The following is a 24,437-nucleotide window of genomic DNA, read 5'->3' on the forward strand; positions in this document are numbered from 1 at the left end:
AAATACTTATTTCATGCAATGAAATGCAATTTAATTATTTAAAAATCATACAATATGATTTTCTGGTTGTTATTTTTAGATTCTGTCCCTCACAGTTGAAGTGTACCTATGATAAAAATTACATACCTCTCCATTCTTTGTAGGTGGGAAAATTTGCAGAATCGGCAGTGTACCAAACACTTATTTTCCCCACTGTGTATATACACTGCTCAAAAAAAATAAATGGAACACTTAATCAACAGAATATAAATCCAAGTAAATCAAACTTCTGTGAAATCAAACTGTCCACTTAGGAAGCAACACTGATTGACAATCAATTTCACATGCTGTTATGCAAATGGAATAGACAATAGATGGAAATGATAGGCAATTATCAAGACACCCTCAATAAGGGAGTGGTTCTGCAGGTGGGGACCACAGGCAACATCTCAGTACCAATGCTTTTTGGCTGATGTTTTCGTCACTTTTGAATGTTGGTTGTGCTTTCACACTCATTGTAGCATGAGACGGACTCTACAACCCACAGAAGTTGCTCAGTTAGTGCAGCTCATCCAGGATGGCACATCAATGCTTTGGCAGGAAGGTTTGCTGTGTCTGTCAGCGTAGTGTCCAGAGGCTGAAGGCGCTTCAGGAGACAGGCCAGTACACCAGGAGATGTGGAGGGGGCCGTAGGAGGGCAACAACCCAGCAGCAGGACCGCTACCTCCGCCTTTGTGCAAGGAGGAACAGGAGGAGCACTGCCAGAGCCCTGCAAAATGACCTCCAGCAGGCCACAAATGTGCATGTGTCTGCACAAACGGTTAGAAACCGACTCCATGAGGGTGGTATGAGGGCCCGATGTCCACAGATGGGGGTTGTGCTCACAGCCTAACACCATGCAGGACGCTTGGCATTTGCCACAGAACACCAAGATTGGCAAAGTCGCCACTGGCGCCCTGTGCTCTTCACAGATGAAAGCAGGTTCACACTGAGCACATGTGACAGACGTGGCAGAGTCTGGAGACACTGTGGAGAGCAATCTGCTGCTGCAACATCCTTCAGCATGACCGGTTTGGCAGTGGGTCAGTAATGGTGTGGGGTGGCATTTCTTTGGAGGGCCTCACAACTCTCCATGTGCTTGCCAGAGGTAGCCTGACTGCCATTAGGTACCGAGATGAGATCCTTAGACCCCTTGTGAGACCATATGCTGGTGCGGTTGGCCCTGGGTTCCTCCTAATGCAGGACAATGCCAGATCTCATGTGGCTGGAGTGTGTCAGCAGTTCCTGCAAGATGAAGGCTTTGAAGCTGGGGACTGGCCCCCCCATTCCCCAGACCTGAATCCGATTTAGCACATCTGTGACATCATGTCTCGCTCCATCCACCCACGTCACGTTGCACCACAGACTGTCCAGGAGTTGGCGGATGCTTTAGTGCAGGTCTGGCAGGAGATCCCACAGGAGACCATCCGCAACCTCATCAGGAGCATGCCCAGGCGTTGTAGGGAGGTCATACAGGCAATACTGAGCCTCATTTTGACTTGTTTTACCGATATTACATCAAAGCTGTAGTGTGTTTTTCCACTTTAATTTTGGGAGTGACTCCAAATCCAGACCTCCATTGGTTAATAAATCTGATTTCCATTGATGATTTTTGTGTGATTTTGTTGTCAGCACATTCAACTTTGTACAGAACAAAGTATTCAATGAGAATATTTCATTCATTCAGATCTAGGATGTGTTATTTGAGTGTTCCCTTCATTTTTTTGAGCAGTTTATATATATAGATATATATATATATATATATATATATATATATAGATATAGATATAGAAAGATAGATATAGATATAAATATTTTTTTTTCTTCTTCTTTTTTTATAATAGTCTAACGTTAAACATGTACACATGTCATCTGAATACAGTGACCAGTCAAACAAAACAGGGCCAATTTTTGCACTCAAATGTGTGAAAATGCCACAGCTTCTTTCCTTGCGGGTATCTACCACCAAAAAGAGATAATTTTTGTATCTTTTTTACAATACAAGTAGAGAAAAAGATAATGTAGCGCTAAATGAACAAACACTGTACAAAAATGGCACACTGAGGAAACCACTTATGGCTGAAATGGCTATAGTTGCTACAACGGCTAATAGCAATGTGGTAAATTATGCAATAAGGCATTATTCATTGCAAATAAAAATTTGGGGGAAATTTTGCAAAGCCTTTCGAATTTCAAAAGATCTGCTCATCTATACCTTGCAGAGGTTAATGATGAAGAACTTACAATGTCCTATCCCCTGCACCCTGATTAGCCCTAGTCAAATCCATTGGCACATTAGTAGGTCAACTTCTTTTGTAGACGTTGTTGCAATACTAGCTGAAAGAAAAAACATCCTCTTAAAATTATATATTTAACAATTGTTGATGTCTGTTAACTATTTTTTTAGGTAGTTAATGTTGCACATACAGATGTGTTAGCAAGAATAAGGGTATTTACACACGATGTGTTATAGGTGCCGGCGTATCCACATCGTTTCTGCTGTAGGAAGACACTTTAGGAAAATGCCGGCTGTGTTTTACCTGAAATGTCTTTTATGCTGTCTTTCCAGAAATCTTTTGAGGTGGCCTTGCTGACGGCATTTTTTCTATTTCTTATACAATATAGTGGCAGCTTCCAGATAAAATGTACAGGTCAATTCTTTTAGCCGCTTCATGCTTTTGAAGCCATAAGCTGTTAACCCCGTCATGACGCAGCCAATTTGCATTTTTGTGTTTTCGTTTGTTCTTCACCATCTTCCCAGAGCCATAATGCTTATTTTTCTGTCCACATATGAGGGCTTGTTTTTTATGGAATGAGTTGTACTTTTGAATGACACCATTTATTTTACCACACAGTGTACTGGAAAACAGGAAAAAAATTCCAAGTGGGGAGAAATTGTGAAAAAAATGCAATTCTGACATTGTTTTTTAGGAATTGTTTTCATGGTGTACTTTGTGTTGTAAAGATTACCTCGCAATATGATTTTCCTCATCAGTATGATTACGGCGATGCCAAACATGTACAGTTTTATAGTGGATAATAAATAAACATACTCAGGGACTTAACCCTGAGGAAAGAAAACTATGTCTGATCTCAAGATATTTGTAAGACTACAAATCACCACCTAATGGGAATTTTGATATCATAACCTTTGATAGCAAAAGAACTGTGTCCTAACAAAAGTATCTATAAAATAAGAAATAAACAAAAGAAATATATTGCTTGACTTTAGTGTATAAGAAATCTCACTTAGAAAAAAAAAGAGAATCATTTTATTCTAATACAGGGCCAATTGTAGCATTCCTACTGCCTGAGGCAAAAATTTAAATGTTGTCCCTCCCCTGCAGTGAATAAACAACACAAGTCCATCATTATTTTTTTCAGTTTTGCTTTTACTGTATTCATTGTATGGTAAAAATTACTCATGTGTGATTCTTCAGGTAAGTGCAATTACAGCAATACCAAAACACAATTTTGGGCTTGCGTCACCATTTTTTGAGACCCATAACATTTTCACTTTTCTTCCATGGAACTGCATGAGTTTTTGATTTTGGCATGGTGAGCTGACATTTTTATTGATACCAATTTGGGGTACATGCGATGTTTTAATCACTTTTTGTTGCATTTTTTTAAGAAGGTAAGATGACATAAAAATAAAATTCTAGCGTCTATATATTTTTCCTCCATATCATATAGGTTAATTAATTTTATATTTTGATAATTTTGATAGTCCAGACTTTTACCAATGCAGTGGTACCAAATATACCGCATTTTGCAGATTATAAGACACACCGGACAATAAGATGCACCCCAAATTTTGCGGTGGAGCAAGTTCCCAGTAGGCAGGGTCGCTGCTCCAGAAAGCTGGTGGTGGTGGCGGCAGGAGTAGGGTGATGTTGCGAGCCCTGGGCTGGCAGGAGGGGGTGTTCGGCAGTGTGAGGCTGTGATGGGCCCCAGACTTTCACAAAATGTCGGGAGTCCCCACACTTCCTTTTCATTGTGGTGGAATTCAGGAAAATGGCCGCGCAGATTGAAATCTAGGGAGCTAAGAACTCGGGAGCCAAACTCCCCCCTTCCTGCCCGGGGCCTGCAGCATCGCCCCACTCCTGTCGACGCCAGCTTCCTGCAGTGGGACCATACTCCACCCCCCCTCGGTAAGCTACATTCGGATTATAAGACGCAACCCCATTTTCTCCCCCCAAAAAAGTGCGTCTTATAATCTGAAAAATATGGTAAGTTTATTTTTTCAATTTCTTCATTTTTAACAAGGGTAAAGGGGAGATTGATTCGAATTTTTATTTTATTAATATTTTTAAACCCTTTTTTTTCAGTCTCCTTAGGGTACTTTAACCTGTAATTGTCTGATTGCTTAGACTATGTACTGCAATAAGATGGTCCATAAAGAAATGCATGCAATATATACAGACACATTAATTACATGCTCATTTGTCTATGGGAATGTTTTGAACCATAAAAGTATGGTAATTGGGGAGTGTCCAACTATAGGCAGTCTTTCTAATATTGAGGCAGGACTATGGCCTGTAATTCAGGTATATTGTGTTTGTTTCGCACGGTATATCATATTTCCCCTTAGTACACGAACTGATAATTTTCACATATTGTTTTTATTTTGTATGATTTCATTACATGTTTTTTTATTATCTAGTGTTTTGCAACTAAGATGGAGGAAACAACATTGGGAGGAAGAAGTAGTGACCTGGTGCTTCCGTTTAATAAATAGCCTTGTTTGCCGCTATTTTGTAAGCTGTTGTTTTTCTATATCCAATTTGATAAAGGCCCTATTGTCGCCAAATTGTTGCATCTTATTTTGCCTTTCTATACTATTCTTATACAAAAGGGTTTATTACAGGATCGTTGTGGTGTGTTGGGTACATTTCATTGCACACATTTTAGTAACAAGATGGGAAGTTGTCCCAGGTAGCACAGAGCCAATTGTGTGGTATATGGGAGAACTACCAGGATTTCTACAAAGAAGCTCAGCCTGTGGCACAGGAGAGACAAAAGGGCAGTGAAGGAGACCTTCAAATACAAAGGTTTAATGTTCCTAACAAATACAGATGTAGTAATCCTTAACTTGTCAGACAACACAATACTTTAGTAACGTAACCATATAGCACGTAATCCTACAAGCTATGGATTGCTACATGTGTACAGCACCAAAGCCATCATCAGTACATGAATACAGCACCATAACTATGTTCAGTACATGAACACAGTACCAGAACCACCATCATTACCTGAGTACATCCAAAAAAAACCTTAGTACTTGAATAAAGAACCAATCTTAGTGTAATGATCAATTGCAATGTCAGGTCATCCCCACCCTATTCATTCTTAAATGAGTTGTCCACTACTTTTAATATTTGGCCATTCTAATTTTATGTTGAAAATAAGTATCTTTGTAAATACCTTGTTTTGCAGTTACTGCTTGTGAGCGGCACTATCGCTGGCAGCTCACAGACATCACGTGCAAATGAGGCGTGACATCAGAGACGCGGTCCCCCCGATGGAAGCTGGGTTGTGGGTGGGCTTACCCCACGCTTCACACCCAGCATCCACAGCGCAATGCTCACAGGCAGTAATTGCAAAGCAAGGTATTTAAAAAGATACTTATTTTCAACATAAAAATAGAATGGCCAATTATTAATAGTAGTGGACAACCCCTTTAATGCATGAACCAACAACTTCCAGTATATCCTTAATAATGGTAACGAGATGCTGTGAGTTGCTTTTACCATAGAATATATAGAATCACAGTACTGATTAGATAGATTAGATACCGTCAGTATCACAAATAAACATTTAGATTCAGGTATCTTACCGGTGACATTCTCCCTGATTGCAGTCATTTTCTTTTTTTTTCCTGTCGTGACACCATGTCATTAAAAATATCAGTGTCACTATAATGACCCCTGTAAAAATATCTGCCCATGTTATGCACCTGAATAAATAATTGCTCCTCACTGTGCTCTTTGCACAAAATAGGTCCATTACATTATGATACATTATTCCTGCACTCTCCTCTCCTTTAAAATATTGCCTTCACACTCTCTGCCTTTATGAGCTATAACTGCCACATTGTCCTCTTTTTTAAACTGTCTTCCTTTTGCACTATAACCACCACACTCTCCATCCTTTCGAACGATAACCACAAGACTGTCCGCCCTTTTGAACTATAATTGGAGCACTGTCTACCCTTATGTACTTTAACCACTACACTGCCCCAGCTTATGAACTATAGCCTACACACTATCTGCACTTTTGAACTATAACTGCCACACTGTGCACTCTTAAGAATTATAACCACCACACTGTCTGCAAGGGTTAAACGGCTTAGTTGGACTCCTGGAGTTCTCTGTCTGGGTGGTATCAGCTGTTCTGATTTTGTTACTCTCCGCAGGTAAAAGAATCCTCCTCCTTGCTTTTGAACTTGCCAGTGATAGTTTTACCACTTCCTGGTTTGGAGTTGTTGGAGTGTTCAGAGTTTATAGCAGGCAATTGGAGTTGTATTCAGGAGATTTCTGCATGAATTTGATTTGTGTGATTGCTCCTAATCCTATTCTTGTTTAGTTTTTTCCCACCTATTTCTTTCTTGTCTCCTACTTGATTGTTTGGTGAGTCTTTTTGTATGATTGCAGTTTTCTTTTATCCCTGTCTAGTTACCCCTGTCTGCCTGGTTTCTATTATCCTACACACTTATGTCTCATACCTCTCTGGGTGGGGGGGAACAGATAAGTGTTATGATAGGAGCATAGCAAGGTATGAGGCCCCCGGCATCTTCACTAACAGGATTAATACGGGGGACAGGGATAGCCTAGAGTTCCTCTAGCTCGAGGGACAGCATAAGTGCCCTTTGTCCCTGGCAATAACATGACACAGCGATTCCATCATAGAAGGAAATTATATTAGTCTACCATGTCATTTTTGCTACAAACTCATGCTTTCTCTGGTTAATTACTGTATGCTTATCCAAGTACTGTAAGGCAGCGCTAGTCATCATGCTGGGGGACACTCGCTGCACCGGGTCAATTAAAGCACACCAGCCACGTTTTCCAGTATTTCACAATCCAGCAGTTTATTTTACTTCATAACTGCTATAACCGAATCCAACTCAGTGGCTCGCCGACATATTACATATAATGTCCAGGAGCCTTTCAAGTGGCAGACAGGCCCACTTGGCTCCAGTTACAGCCTCCAGCAAAGTCACTTATAGCAACATCCATATAATGCAGTGTTACCTTTTCCAGGTTTTAGCTGCTTCAGTCAGTTTTGTTCTGCCACCACTGTGGCTTTACGGATTCCCAGATGCGGGTCTCCAGCCCCTGGCCCTCCAAGACTACTGGTATCGCTAACACCTAAGGATCCAGCCTCTGCCTTTCAGGCTTCACAAGGCCTCACTAAGCCTCTCCAGGCTAACGGTGTCCCACATGGGAACAGGCATCACACCTTACACACCTGTCTCAAATCTACGAGGGTTTATATATCTTCCAGTGCACACACAGGACCTGTGCTGATGTCACAGTCATGTGATCAGTCCTTCTGTGTGCACAGGACCTGTGCTGATGTCACAGTCATGTGATCAGTCACCTGAGGGGGAGGTACATGGTCAGCCAAAACACACTCTGGACCATTACAGTAATGCCGCAAGCCGCTGCATTACAGTACTTACATACTGTTTAATGATTTGTTCAAAGATCTTTCCAGGTATTGAAGTAAGGCTCACTTGCCTGTAATTTCCTTGCTCCATCTTCTTTCCTTTTTTGAAGACAGGGACAACATTTGCCCTTCTCCAATCTTCTGGAACTTCTCCTGTCCTCCAGGATTTATGATGTATGATGCTTTTGCATAACATCTTATTAGGATGTTATTCTCACCAGAGAATACCTTCATTATACAGATTGGATGAAATAAGCTAAGTTTTTTTTTCCGTAGAACACCAAGAGCAAAAAAAACTTTTATGTGCCTTTGTATGAATTCAGAAGCATACTGAAATACAGCATATCCCTATAAAACTCTTTGAGTGTCTTACTATTACAGCTCCATACAGCTTGGAAGCTTTAAAACTAATATAGGAAGTGTCACCTTGTTCTGTCAAAGGTCTTTCCAGAAATAAATGTTACTGAGTTTTGAAGTAATCCCAGATTATACATTTTTTTTAGCAATAGAGTATTTTATGTAACTATAAAAGATAAATATCCAATCATATTTTTCTAAATGTCAAACTTTAATGAAACTAATATAGTTTGACATTTCCACAGCTTTTTTTATAGTTGGCAATAAGAATTGAATGAATGATCTAAAGGGTAATTGTCAGTAGTTGTATTCTTAAAGAGAATCTATTAGTAAGATCAACCCCCATACTCACCCCCAAACTGCATATATGGGCATGTAGAACTTTGAAATGTAAATCCATCCACACATTTATATCTTCCTTTTGTTTTGTTCCCAATATTTAGCATTTCAAGTCATATGCAAATGAGACATTAAGTGCACCAGGTGTGACAGAGCACTTAAGGAGACACTACCTCCTGAGATTGTGTTCCTGTCCAGCATCAGCCTCTTTAACTTGATTGATAGCTCACCATATAATTTGATGCCTGGCACTGGAGGTCATAAAGACAGTGATCTATCAATGAAATGAAAGAGGCTGGTGCTAGGCAAGAACACAACATCAGGATGCAGTGGCTTGTTAAGTGCTCTGTTACTGTCACGCAAGGTGTGGGAAAGACTAAGTGCAACATAAAGGGTTAAGGGGAAGGGAGCCCAGACACTAGGGAAAGGGGAAGTGGATAGCTCCTAGGCTGATCTGATATCACCCTGTCTCTCCTATCATCCCTATATTGGTTCCTCACGAGTGATGAGCGAACATGCTCGCCACTGCTCGGAACTCGCCCGAGCATCACGGTGCTCAACAAGCTTGGCACTCGGCGAGCATTTCCGGGTAGCTCGAGTGGGAACTCAGGCCCCCACCCTGCATGTTTGGTGCTCTTTAGAGAGCCAATGAACGTGCAGGGATTGCTTGCCATGCAATGTAATGCCGTAGCCAAGTTGGTTGTGGGCATTACAATGATTGGCTGGCCGAACAGCGTTATCAAGTCTATATAAGACCTGGTGCTGCTATGTTTTTCACAGACTACCCCGGAATCAGTAGGGAGAGCTGCTGCTGAGTCAGGGAGAGATTTGCCTGTTTAGAGTTAGTATAGGTATTCCACAACATATATACCGTATATATATATATCCATCTGCACTAACAGTCCTTCTGAGGACTAATACAGGTGCATATTTTCAGTGGTGAAGGTGATAGCAGGAGTTAGGCAGGCAGTCAGTGTATTTGGCAGACTACACTGCATATAGTGAAAGAAGTCAACAGCACGTTCCTGCTGCTGTTCTTACAGATTATTTGTATCCAGTTGGATAAACATGAGGAGGGCTGCGCTGCTGAAGTGAATCAATTCTTCAGAGATGATGAAAAAGGCTTTTTATTAACAACGCGTTTCAATGCCGTACCGGCGTCTTTTTCAAGTAAAAAAAAACAAATGTGTAAAGCATGAGAATGGATGGGTTTTTAAAGGCCCAAAATGGATGCCAGTTACATAGGAAACACCCACAGGAACACTTAAACCAATAGGAAAAATAGGAAGGGGAGGGACGTTCAACTTGCAATTTCAAATAAATTAAAGTTGGGGGAAAAAAAAAAAAAAGGGGGACCATCCTTTATACTGATAAAATGTAAACAGATAAATGATTGCAATGTGGGATACGAACCCAGGATGGGGCAGTGAATAGAAGCCAGTGAAGGAATATTTAACAGGTGAGCCACCCAGGCAAATGTGGGAAAGGGGACAAAGGAAAGTGGGGAAATGCACATATAAATGGCACCACATAAATAAAAGACAAATTGTTAAGGAGAAGTGATAGGAGTGTAGGAGAAATGTGATTAGAACGTGGGATTTGGCAGTGTATGGACATCAGAAGGGCAACATTCAACAGAGGAGCCATCTAGATGGATGCGGTGAAGGTGATACAGAAAAGGGAACTATACTTATAAATGAATAAAAAGGACAAAAGTGTTGTAAAGACTAGAGATGAGCGGTGCTCGACTCGAACTGTTTGCAAATCTCAAATTTAATCTGTTTTGGGATGTGTTCGAGCCGTTTGACGAACACGAACGATTTGAATGAAATCCGGCTGTTCGAGGTTATGTTCGATAACTGTTCGTGCACCAAAATCGTAACTGGATTTTTTCACAGTAATGCCGTTAATCAATGTTAATACACAGTTTGAGTGTACAGTGGGCAGGGGATGGATCTCTGCAGAAATAATGAAGATCTCCATTTTTTTTTTCTTTCCCGCATTTACAGTGGGGAGCTGCAGTCTGTCAGCCTATCAGCAGCGCACACACGCAGCGAAGTGCTTTTTTTCACACAAGCAAGGGCATGTGTCATTGGCTGTGTATGTCACATGTCCTTGCCCTATAAGACCCAGCCATTTTCCAAGTCGCCAACATTTTCTCACTGCTGCAGCTGAGTGTTAGACGGCACCGCTGCTGCTGTGGGCACTATACTTTCTAACTGTGTGAATTGCAAGCGAATTTGCTCTTAAATAGACAGATAGGTTGGAAGTAGGGACTAGTTGTAATTGCAGCCCTTTTGAGGGCTAGGTTACAGCATTTCCTAGGACTTTTTGCCAGGCAGGTCTGTTTTAGTGCTGTGCAAGTGTTTTTCACAGCATTTGGCTAAATCTAGCTAAGCAAATCCTTTTGGGCCTCTTGCAGTGTGTGTTAGTCAGTAGAATAGCCTATCTGCGTTGCAAGCTACACCACCTGTGTATGTAATACAAATTTTTTACTGCACCTAGCCAAGTAAAACCTTTTGGGCATAGTAGCAGTGTGTGGTACTCATTGTATTAGGCCATCTATACCAAGCTCCACCAGCTTTGAAATTAATAATAATTTTTAGCTGCATCTAGCCGGAAAATAATTTTGGGCATATTAGCAGTGTGTGGTAATCATTGCATTAGGCCATGTATACCAAGCTCCACCAGCTTTGAAATTAATAATAATTTTTAGCTGCATCTAGCCGGAAAATAATTTTGGGCATAGTAGCAGTGTGTGGTACTCATTGTATTGGGCCATCTATACCAAGATCCACCAGCTTTGAAATTAATAATAATTTTTAGCTGCATCTAGCCCGGAAAATAATTTTGGGCATAGTAGCAGTGTGTGGTACTCATTGTATTAGGCCATCTATACCAAGCTCCACCAGCTTTGAAATTAATAATAATTTTTAGCTGCATCTAGCCGGAAAATAATTTTGGGCATATTAGCAGTGTGTGGTAATCATTGCATTAGGCCATCTATACCAAGCTCCACCAGCTTTGAAATTAATAATAATTTTTAGCTGCATCTAGCCTGGAAAATAATTTTGGGCATAGTAGCAGTGTGTGGTACTCATTCTATTAGGCCATCTAAACCAAGCTCCACCACCTGTGTATGTAATAAAATTGTTTTACTGCTTCTAACCCAGCCAATCCTTTTGGGATAGTACCACAGTTTGGCCACTCAGCTCTGCTCGGTTTCCATCCATAGTTTTTTGTGCAGACAACTACGGAGTAGTGTTGAGCGATACCTTCCGATATCGGGAAATATCGGATCGGATTGGATCGGACCGATACCGAAAAAGTATCGGATATCGCCGATTTCGATACCGGAAACCAATGCAAGTCAATGGGACAGAAATATCGGAATGAAAATAAACCCTTTCTTTCCTTGTAGGTTAAATCTACATGAAGGAAAACAACTAAGAATAATGTAGAATGTATTGGGGGAGGTGGGGGAGACAATAAAGGCATAGAGGTTTAGCCCAATCAAATGGAATAGCAGGAATTAATATTTTTTTTAAGACGTTCTGAGTTACGGAAATATTGACTATGTTAAGTATTTTTATATTTTGTCAGATATTTATGTTTCACTACTTCCATGCTCTTCACCTTCTTTTTTACTTCTCCCACACTTTCTCCTTCATCATCCTCAGCATCTTTTTCATCCTCTTCTTCTTCACCTTCTTCATCTTCTTCTTCTTCACCTTCTTCGTATTATTCTTTTTTTTTACATTCTTCATATTCTACTTCTTCATCTTCTTCATATTCTTCTTCTTCATCATATTCTTATTTGTGACAGGCATTCCTGTAGTTGTTATCTATAAAAGGTTGGACATTACACCTTTCGTTCTGCCCGTCACAAAAGATTTACAACAGGATTTGTCCGCGTTCAGTTTGGCCTGCAGCAGCAGGTCTTTTCCAGGGGCACCACGAGGAGGAACGGACTCACCCCCATACACTGCTTAGTCATCTTCTGCTTATAATTTAGATATTATCTTTTGCTCTGATTTTTAGTCTTATGCTTAATGTTCTTCCGCTTTTTCTGCAGCTTCTTGTATTTCTGCTTCTTGGTTTTCTGTCTCTTGTTCTTCTGTATCTTGGTGCTTGTCTTCTCTTCTTTGTCCTCTTGGTCAACTTCTTCAGGGTCATCTTCTTGGTCTTCTTCGGGGTGGTCTTCAGGGTCGTCGTCTTCGGGGGTACTCGTCTTCGGGGTCCTCGTCTTCTTCGGGTTGGTCTTCTGGGTCCTCGTCTTCGGGGTCCTCGTCTTCTTCGGGATGGTCTTCAGGGTCCTCATCTTCTTCGGGGTGGTCTTCAGGGTCCTCGTCTTCTTCGGGGTGGTCTTCAGGGTCCTCGTCTTCTTCGGGTGGTCTTCAGGGTCCTCGTCTTCACGGTCCTCGTCAGGGAGATCCAGAGTGATTACCAAGAACCATTTCAAAAAGCTTGAACTTGGAAATGTAGCAGAAGGTACAAGAAAGCTGAGGAACTACCGAGAACCAGCTGACGGTACTGGAACCCGGATGGGTAGCAGAAGGTACAAGAGCCAATGGAACTGCCGAAGACAAGCTGACGGTACTGGAACTCGGTTACTAAGCAGGAGGTACCTGTGCCAGAAAGCACTACCAAGGACCAGCAGACATTGGTGGAACTTGGATACCGAGAAGGAGGCACCTAATCCAAAGGCACTGCCGAGAACCAGCTGACGGTACTGGAACCCGGATGGGTAGCAGAAGGTACCCATGTAAAAAAAAGTTCAAGGCCGCGAGCAGGCCGCAGTTACCAAAACCCACAGTCCTACAGGGGGTGCTTGTCCTATTGGCATTATGGAACCAGCCTTCATTGCCTGATCCCGCAGCCCACATAGGAGTCACCTAAATTGCAGGCACCATAGAGTCAGCTAACCCGACCGCAACACGACAGGACAACGCATTGGAGGCAAAGTGACGTTGACACTACCCGGAAACAGCTGGCGTGCTGGAACCAGGCTGGGCAGGAGGGAGTACCCGTGCCAAAGTCACTGCCGAGAACCAGCTGACGGTACTGGAACCCGGATGGGTAGTAGAAGGTACAAGAGCAAATGGAACTGCCGAAGACCAGCTGACGGTACTGGAACTCGGTTACTAAGCAGGAGGTACCTGTGCCAGAAAGCACTACCAAGGACCAGCAGACGTTGGTGGAACTTGGATACCGAGAAGGAGGTACCTAATCCAAAGGCACTGCCGAGAACCAGCTGATGGTACTGGAACCCGGATGGGTAGCAGAAGGTACCCATGTAAAAAAAAGTTCAAGGCCGCGAGCCGGCCGCAGTTACCAAAACCCACAGTCCTACAGGGGGTGCTTGTCCTATAGGCAATATGGAACCAGCCTTCATTGCCAGATCCCGCAGCCCACATAGGAGTCACCTAAACTGCAGGCAACATAGAGTCGGCTAACCCGACCGCAACACGACAGAACAACGCATTGGAGGCAAAGTGACGTTGACACTACCCGGAAACAGCTGGCGTGCTGGAACCAGGCTGGGCAGGAGGGAGTACCCGTGCCAAAGACACTGCCGAGAACCAGCTGACGGTACTGGAACCCGGATGGGTAGTAGAAGGTACAAGAGCCAATGGAACTGCCGAAGACCAGCTGACGGTACTGGAACCCGGATGGGTAGTAGAAGGTACAAGAGCAAATGGAACTACCGAGGACCAGCTGACGGTACTGGAACCCGGATGGGTAGCAGAAGGTACAAGAGCCAATGGAACTGCCGAAGACCAGGTGACGGTACTGGAACTCGGTTACTAAGCAGGAGGTACCTGTGCCAGAAAGCACTACCAAGGACCAGCAGACGTTGGTGGAACTTGGATACCGAGAAGGAGGCACCTAATCCAAAGGCACTGCCGAGAACCAGCTGACGGTACTGGAACCCGGATGGGTAGCAGAAGGTACCCATGTAAAAAAAAGTTCAAGGCCGCGAGCCGGCCGCAGTTACCAAAACCAACAGTCCTACAGGGGGTGCTTGTCCTATTGGCACTATGGAACCAGCCTTTATTGCCAGATCCCGCAGCCCATATAGTAGTCACCTAAACTGCAGGCACCATAGAGTCGCCTAACCCGACCGCAACACGACAGGACAACGCATTGGAGGCAATGGCCGCGCAGATTGAAATCTAGGGAGCTAAGAACTCGGGAGCCAAACTCCCCCCTTCCTGCCCGGGGCCTGCAGCATCGCCCCACTCCTGTCGACGCCAGCTTCCTGCAGTGGGACCATACTCCACCCCCCCTCGGTAAGCTACATTCGGATTATAAGACGCAACCCCATTTTCTCCCCCCAAAAAAGTGCGTCTTATAATCTGAAAAATATGGTAAGTTTATTTTTTCAATTTCTTCATTTTTAACAAGGGTAAAGGGGAGATTGATTCGAATTTTTATTTTATTAATATTTTTAAACCCTTTTTTTTCAGTCTCCTTAGGGTACTTTAACCTGTAATTGTCTGATTGCTTAGACTATGTACTGCAATAAGATGGTCCATAAAGAAATGCATGCAATATATACAGACACATTAATTACATGCTCATTTGTCTATGGGAATGTTTTGAACCATAAAAGTATGGTAATTGGGGAGTGTCCAACTATAGGCAGTCTTTCTAATATTGAGGCAGGACTATGGCCTGTAATTCAGGTATATTGTGTTTGTTTCGCACGGTATATCATATTTCCCCTTAGTACACGAACTGATAATTTTCACATATTGTTTTTATTTTGTATGATTTCATTACATGTTTTTTTATTATCTAGTGTTTTGCAACTAAGATGGAGGAAACAACATTGGGAGGAAGAAGTAGTGACCTGGTGCTTCCGTTTAATAAATAGCCTTGTTTGCCGCTATTTTGTAAGCTGTTGTTTTTCTATATCCAATTTGATAAAGGCCCTATTGTCGCCAAATTGTTGCATCTTATTTTGCCTTTCTATACTATTCTTATACAAAAGGGTTTATTACAGGATCGTTGTGGTGTGTTGGGTACATTTCATTGCACACATTTTAGTAACAAGATGGGAAGTTGTCCCAGGTAGCACAGAGCCAATTGTGTGGTATATGGGGGAACTACCAGGATTTCTACAAAGAAGCTCAGCCTGTGGCACAGGAGAGACAAAAGGGCAGTGGGATGACAGTTACATAGGAAACACCCACAGGAACACTTAAACCAATAGGAAAAATAGGAAGGGGAGGGACGTTCAACTTGCAATTTCAAATAAATTAAAGTTGGGGAAAAAAAAAAAAAAAGGGGGACCATCCTTTATACTGATAAAATGTAAACAGATAAATGATTGCAATGTGGGATACGAACCCAGGATGGGGCAGTGAATAGAAGCCAGTGAAAGAATATTTAACAGGTGAGCCACCCAGGCAAATGTGGGAAAGGGGACAAAGGAAAGTGGGGAAATGCACATATAAATGGCACCACATAAATAAAAGACAAATTGTTAAGGAGAAGCGATAGGAGTGTAGGAGAAATGTGATTAGAACGTGGGATTTGGCAGTGTATGGACATCAGAAGGGCAACATTCAACGGAGGAGCCATCTAGATGGATGCAGTGAAGGTGATACAGAAAAGGGAACTATACTTATAAATGAATAAAAAGGACAAAAGTGTTGTAAAGACTAGAGATGAGCGGTGCTCGACTCGAACTGTTTGCAAATCTCAAATTTAATCTGTTTTGGGATGTGTTCGAGCCGTTTGACGAACACGAACGATTTGAATGAAATCCGGCTGTTCGAGGTTATGTTCGATAACTGTTCGTGCACCAAAATCGTAACTGGATTTTTTCACAGTAATGCCGTTAATCAATATTAATACACAGTTTGAGTGTACAGTGGGCAGGGGATGGATCTCTGCAGAAATAATGAAGATCTCCATTTTTTTTTTCTTTCCCGCATTTACAGTGGGGAGCTGCAGTCTGTCAGCCTATCAGCAGCGCACACACGCAGCGAAGTGCTTTTTTTCACACAAGCAAGGGCATGTGTCATTGGCTGTGTATGTCACATGTCCTTGCCCTATAAGACCCAGCCATTTTCCACGTCGCCACCATTTTCTCACTGCTGCAGCTGAGTGTTAGACGGCACCGCTGCTGCTGTGGGCACTATACTTTCTAACTGTGTGAATTGCAAGCGAATTTGCTCTTAAATAGACAGATAGGTTGGAAGTAGGGACTAGTTGTAATTGCAGCCCTTTTGAGGGCTAGGTTACAGCATTTCCTAGGACTTTTTGCCAGGCAGGTCTGTTTTAGTGCTGTGCAAGTGTTTTTCACAGCATTTGGCTAAATCTAGCTAAGCAAATCCTTTTGGGCCTCTTGCAGTGTGTGTTAGTCAGTAGAATAGCCTATCTGCGTTGCAAGCTACACCACCTGTGTATGTAATACAAATTTTTTACTGCACCTAGCCAAGTAAAACCTTTTGGGCATAGTAGCAGTGTGTGGTACTCATTGTATTAGGCCATCTATACCAAGCTCCACCAGCTTTGAAATTAATAATAATTTTTAGCTGCATCTAGCCGGAAAATAATTTTGGGCATATTAGCAGTGTGTGGTAATCATTGCATTAGGCCATGTATACCAAGCTCCACCAGCTTTGAAATTAATAATAATTTTTAGCTGCATCTAGCCGGAAAATAATTTTGGGCATAGTAGCAGTGTGTGGTACTCATTGTATTGGGCCATCTATACCAAGATCCACCAGCTTTGAAATTAATAATAATTTTTAGCTGCATCTAGCCCGGAAAATTATTTTGGGCATAGTAGCAGTGTGTGGTACTCATTGTATTAGGCCATCTATACCAAGCTCCACCAGCTTTGAAATTAATAATAATTTTTAGCTGCATCTAGCCGGAAAATAATTTTGGGCATATTAGCAGTGTGTGGTAATCATTGCATTAGGCCATCTATACCAAGCTCCACCAGCTTTGAAATTAATAATAATTTTTAGCTGCATCTAGCCTGGAAAATAATTTTGGGCATAGTAGCAGTGTGTGGTACTCATTCTATTAGGCCATCTAAACCAAGCTCCACCACCTGTGTATGTAATAAAATTGTTTTACTGCTTCTAACCCAGCCAATCCTTTTGGGATAGTACCAAAGTTTGGCCACTCAGCTCTGCTCGGTTTCTATCCATAGTTTTTTTTGCAGACAACTACGGAGTAGTGTTGAGCGATACCTTCCGATATCGGGAAATATCGGATCGGATTGGATCGGACCGATACCGAAAAAGTATCGGATATCGCCGATTCCGATACCGGAAACCAATGCAAGTCAATGGGACAGAAATATCGGAATGAAAATAAACCCTTTCTTTCCTTGTAGGTTAATTCTACATGAAGGAAAACAACTAAGAATAATGTAGAATGTATTGGGGGAGGTGGGGGAGACAATAAAGGCATAGAGGTTTAGCCCAATCAAATGGAATAGCAGGAATTAATATTTTTTTTAAGACGTTCTGAGTTACGGAAATATTGACTATGTTAAGTATTTTTATATTTTGTCAGATATTTATGTTTCACTACTTCCATGCTCTTCACCTTCTTTTCTACTTCTCCCACACTTTCTCCTTCATCATCCTCAGCATCTTTTTCATCCTCTTCTTCTTCACCTTCTTCATCTTCTTCTTCTTCACCTTCTTCGTATTATTCTTTTTTTTTACATTCTTCATATTCTACTTCTTCATCTTCTTCATATTCTTCTTCTTCATCATATTCTTATTTGTGACAGGCATTCCTGTAGTTATTATCTATAAAAGGTTGGACATTACACCTTTCGTTCTGCCCGTCACAAAAGATTTACAACAGGATTTGTCCGCGTTCAGTTTGGCCTGCAGCAGCAGGTCTTTTCCAGGGGCACCACGAGGAGGAACGGACTCACCCCCATACACTGCTTAGTCATCTTCTGCTTATAATTTAGATATTATCTTTTGCTCTGATTTTTAGTCTTATGCTTAATGTTCTTCCGCTTTTTGTTCTGCAGCTTCTTGTATTTCTTCTTCTTGGTTTTCTGTCTCTTGTTCTTCTGTATCTTGGTGCTTGTCTTCTCTTCTTTGTCCTCTTGGTCAACTTCTTCAGGGTCATCTTCTTGGTCTTCTTCGGGGTGGTCTTCAGGGTCGTCGTCTTTGGGGGTCCTCGTCTTCGGGGTCCTCGTCTTCTTCGGGTTGGTCTTCTGGGTCCTCGTCTTCGGGGTCCTCGTCTTCTTCGGGATGGTCTTCAGGGTCCTCATCTTCTTCGGGGTGGTCTTCAGGGTCCTCGTCTTCTTCGGGGTGGTCTTCAGGGTCCTCGTCTTCTTCGGGGTGGTATTCAGGGTCCTCGTCTTCAGGGTCGTTGTCTTCGGGGTCCTCGTCTTCTTAGGGTTGGTCTTCAGGGTCCTCGTCTTCACGGTCCTCGTCAGGGAGATCCAGAGTGATTACCAAGAACCATTTTAAAAAGCTTGAACTTGGAAATGTAGCAGAAGGTACAAGAAAGCTGAGGAACTACCGAGAACCAGCTGACGGTACTGGAACCCGGATGGGTAGCAGAAGGTACAAGAGCCAATGGAACTGCCGAAGACAAGCTGACGGTACTGGAACTCGGTTACTAAGCAGGAGGTACCTGTGCCAGAAAGCACTACCAAGGACCAGCAGACATTGGTGGAACTTGGATACCGAGAAGGAGGCACCTAATCCAAAGGCACTGCCGAGAACCAGCTGACGGTACTGGAACCCGGATGGGTAGCAGAAGGTACCCATGTAAAAAAAAGTTCAAGGCCGCGAGCCGGCCGCAGTTACCAAAACCCACAGTCCTACAGGGGGTGCTTGTCCTATAGGCACTATGGAACCAGCCTTCATTGCCAGATCCAGCAGCCCACATAGGAGTCACCTAAACTGCAGGCACCATAGAGTCGGCTAACCCGACCGCAACACGACAGAACAACGCATTGGAGGCAAAGTGACGTTGACACTACCCGGAAACAGCTGGCGTGCTGGAACCAGGCTGGGCAGGAGGGAGTACCCGTGCCAAAGACACTGCCGAGAACCAGCTGACGGTACTGGAACCCGGATGGGTAGTAGAAGATACAAGAGCCAATGGAACTGCCGAAGACCAGCTGACGGTACTGGAACTCGGTTACTAAGCAGGAGGTACCTGTGCCAGAAAGCACTACCAAGGACCAGCAGACGTTGGTGGAACTTGGATACCGAGAAGGAGGCACCTAATCCAAAGGCACTGCCGAGAACCAGCTGACGGTACTGGAACCCGGATGGGTAGCAGAAGGTACCGATGTAAAAAAAAGTTCAAGGCCGCGAGCCGGCCGCAGTTACCAAAACCCACAGTCCTAGAGGGGGAGCTTGTCCTATTGGCACTATGGAACCAGCCTTCATTGCCAGATCCCGCAGCCCATATAGTAGTCACCTAAACTGCAGGCACCATAGAGTCGCCTAACCCGACCGCAACACGACAGGACAACGCATTGGAGGCAAAGTGACGTTGACACTACCCGGAAACAGCTGGCGTGCTGGAACCATGCTGGGCAGGAGGGAGTACCCGTGCCAAAGTCACTGCCGAGAACCAGCTGACGGTACTGGAACCCGGATGGGTAGTAGAAGGTACAAGAGCACATGGAACTACCGAGGACCAGCTGACGGTACTGGAACCCGGATGGGTAGCAGAAGGTACAAGAGCCAATGGAACTGCCGAAGACCAGCTGACGGTACTGGAACTCGGTTACTAAGCAGGAGGTACCTGTGCCAGAAAGCACTACCAAGGACCAGCAGACGTTGGTGGAACTTGGATACCGAGAAGGAGGCACCTAATCCAAAGGCACTGCCGAGAACCAGCTGACGGAACTGGAACCCGGATGAGTAGCAGAAGGTACCCATGTAAAAAAAAGTTCAAGGCCGCGAGCCGGCCGCAGTTACCAAAACCCACAGTCCTACAGGGGGTGCTTGTCCTATTGGCACTATGGAACCAGCCTTCATTGCCTGATCCCGCAGCCCACATAGGAGTCACCTAAACTGCAGGCACCATAGAGTCGGCTAACCCGACCGCAACACGACAGGACAACGCATTGGAGGCAAAGTGACGTTGACACTACCCGGAAACAGCTGGCGTGCTGGAACCAGGCTGGGCAGGAGGGAGTACCCGTGCCAAAGTCACTGCCGAGAACCAGCTGACAGTACTGGAACCCGGATGGGTAGTAGAAGGTACAAGAGTAAATGGAACTACCGAGTAGTGTTGAGCCACCCCCGTAGTGTTCGAGTTCGGTTCGGTTCGTCGAACACCCGTGTGGTCGCCGAACTGTTCGTCGAACTGTTCGTCAAACACCTTCGAACACCGGTAAAACCAATGGCAGGCAAACAAAAACACATAGAAACACATAGAAAACACCTTCAAAGGTGTCCAAAAGCTGACAAACTGCTCAGAAGACACAACTAACACATGGAAAAGTGACAAGTACATATAGTCATGCGAAAAGAAATGAGGTGGAGGAGTAAAAGGAGGGGGAGACACAGATATAGGCATGTCATGCCCTTCTAAAATCCAAAAAGTGAGAAGCCGACACGTTCAGTCCGCTCCTGCCCGTGCCACCTCCGCATCGCCGGGTTTGTGCCAGAGCCGCGGTGAACCCTGACGGCCAGCCCCCCTCTCCCAATACTGGTGCCTGTCCACTGGTGGGTCGAGAGAGCCCCCCTGTGGTGGAGGCAGCTCTAAGCTTTTTAATTTAAATTGTCTCTGTAATTTGAATGAATACACTTGAAATCCATTTACAAGGATCTATTGGAGGGCAAGTCTCATGCCAGCAGCCGCGTAATTCCAGCTCCAGTAGCGTCCACTAAAGCTGCTGCAGTTAAAAAGCTTTTATAAAGATCGAGCTCGGCTGTCCACCGCAAGGCATCCTACTGCCAGTCCCAACCCCTATGCCTTGGGGTGCCTCCTGATGCTCTTCACTGAGTATCCCGTGGTCCCGAAGCATTTCCTTTGAAAAAATTAAGTGTCCAAACTACAGGTGGTGTAGCTTGCTTAACAGCCGGGATAATCCGCTGACTAGCAGACACTGCTACTAGGCACAAAGTATTTCTTGGGCTAGATGCAGTTAAAAATTTGTAATTAGATACTCTCGTTGGATGCTGAGAAAGCATTCCATAGAGTCTCCTGGCACGCCATATATGATTCTCTTAAAAAGCTTGGGGTAGGGGTCTAGGGGACCCTTTTATAGCCAAAATCACGGCCCTGTATCGCAATACGTCACCTAGGCTGAAGATAAATGGAACTGTAGCACCCTGAGGGCTCGGTTGCTACAGAGGTATTGCACCTCACCCAGAGGTGTGATATCTCACTCTCAGGTAAGGATATAGTGTGGATCAGGACCCGACACCTGCATGCATTACACCACATTGCCGTGGGGCAGGGCGACCAATATGCCTCTGAGATGGGCACGACAGTCCCTGTCCCTGGCTGGAGTGGGGGGAGGGAACACTGAGGAAGGGGAACCCTGTAGTGCAGGAGCAGGGAGGAAGCAGTTCCTGGGTGCATTGAGAAGGGAGTATAAAAGGTGGGCACCATCTTAGTTCAGTGCAGAGAAGTCTGAGCAGAAGTGGCAGGGAGCAGGGGCTCTGCATGAGCTCTGCTCCGGAGGCAGGCCTAGTAACAGAGGCCCAGGCCTGGAAGAGGGAGAAGGAAGGAAGAGGAGCGGAGAAGGCTCCAGGAACGAGGAATGAAGGGATCCCAGGGGTGCGGACGGGCGAGTCGCCACCGCACGCCCGAATCCACCTGCGTGGAGGGGTCAGGCCAAAGGGGGAGACCGGTCCCCGAAACTAGTGGAGGCAGGAAACGACCCTCAGCTAGAAACAGGAGGCTGTGACATTTTATGTGGCGCAGCCCCTCGCTACACCCGCTAGGAAGGCACTACATAGGGTCAGGGAAACTGGCGCCAAGTTTACCAAGAGGAGGCCCGAGGCAGCCGGACAGAAGGGTTGGTAAGAAAGGCCAGACAAAGGACACACAAAGGGGGTCCTGTGAAGCGCTCCAAAGTTATCTGGGAGTTGTCTGAGCCCCTCACCTGGTGAGCACAGCACGACGTGGGCAGCCGTTACCTGCAGACGTGGTCTGGATAATAAGAACTGTGAGTAAAGGCCCTGGACTGCATCACTGACTCCGTGTCGTTACTGCTGCTGCCCTGCACCATCACCCCCATCCTCTGCATACACTGCCCTGAGGCTATACTCCTCCCGTGGGGAGTTATGCTACGCTCTGCTGCACCCACAACACCAGTCTCAGCGGTCTGCCCTGGAGCGGCGGTTCACTCTGACCGCAATCCACGGGTGGCGTAGTCGGACATTTAAACATCAAAACCACATAAATAGTTCCGCCACTGGTTTGACCGCCCTGAGCCACGGACCCGGGTCGCCGCCACGGAGACTACAACCACCAGCATCCACCAAAAAGGGTCCGGCTCCGGGTGTCCCAAGGCCCAGGGGGCGCGTCAGAACATTTTCATCACCTTTCACAATCACCAATGGGACAAGGCAGGGATGTTCTCTGTCCCCTCTCTTATACATCCTAGTGACGGAGCACCTGCTCTCATCAATTCGCCATAACCCCAATATTAGGTGGATTGAGGTGGGAGGCACCGAGTACAAGTGCTCTCTATTTGCTGATGATGTCCTAGTATATATCACTCAATCACATATATCCATCCATGCTGTTATGGCTGAAATAGATCACTTTGTTACATGGTCAAATTTTAAAATCAATGCAGCGAAGTCTGAGGCCCTCGATGTCTCCCTCCCCAAATCCATATAGGATTCCATCCAGTCCAACTTTCCCTTTGCCTGGCCCTCACAGGGTATCAAATACTTAGGAATTCCTATTCATAGAGACCTCTCCCATCTATGTTATCTTAATTTTGGGCCCTTTATTGAACAACTCCATACAGACCACGGTTGGCAAGTTAGAACTGTAAGATTCACTACGTGAACCACTGGTGTTTTATGGAAAAGCACATGTACACTGTGTTCCAAATTATTATGCAAAAAGTGTTTAGGAGTGATAAGGGAAGAATTTGTTTGTTTGTCAGTTAAACTCATTGATGGTGATGTGTGTCAGGGCTCTTTATATCACTGTAAGCAATTGCAGACACCTGTGCTAATTAGTTTGGCAGGTGTGTCCAATGAAAGGCAAGACTACTTAAGAAGGCTGTCTCACATTATTAAGCAGCCTACATTTTCTGCCAAAATGGGAAAGAAAAAGGATGTGTCGGCTGCTGAGAAGCAACAAATTGTGGAGTGTTTAGGTCAAGGCATGACTACAATCAACATTGTGCGATGATCAGGATGAAGTGTCTTGGCAATCAAGAAGTATGTAGCTGATTCACAGTACACACGTGTGCGTGCTGATAAGGGCAAATTGAGGACTCTTTCCTACAGGCAATTACGTCAGGTTGAAAGAGCAGCGGCAAAAAAGCCTTGTCATAGCAGCAGACAAGTTTTTGAAGCTGCTGGTGCCTCCAACGTCCCCCGAACAACAAGATGCAGGGTCCTTCAGAGGTTTGCAGCTGTACATACGCCATCCTGTCGACCTCCTCTATCCACTTCACACAAGCAGAAACGGCTCCAGTGGGCCAAACATTACATGAAGACTGATTTCAAAACTGTTTTGTTCACGGATGAGTGCCGTGCAGCGCTCGATGGTCCAGATGGATGGAGTGGAGGATGGCTGGTTGATGGACACCCCACGCAAACACGGCTACAGCGCCAACAAGGAGGTGGTGGAGTAATGTTTTGGGCTGGAATCATGGGGAGAGAGATTGTCGGCCCCTTTAGGATCCCTGAAGGCGCTAAAGATGAACTCCATAATGTATGTGGATTTTCTCAAACAGCACTTCCTGCCATGGTTCAAGAAGAAGAACCGTGTATTTCACAGCAAGATCATTTTTTTGCATGATAATGCACCATCTCATGCTGCACATAAAACATCTGCATCTCTGGCTGATATGGGCATAAAAGGGGACAAACTTATGGTGTGAC

Source organism: Phyllobates terribilis, unplaced genomic scaffold, assembly GCF_046119375.1.
Source record: "Phyllobates terribilis strain yellow unplaced genomic scaffold, ASM4611937v1 Scaffold_1__5_contigs__length_1240528914, whole genome shotgun sequence".
Lineage (NCBI taxonomy): Eukaryota > Metazoa > Chordata > Amphibia > Anura > Dendrobatidae > Phyllobates > Phyllobates terribilis.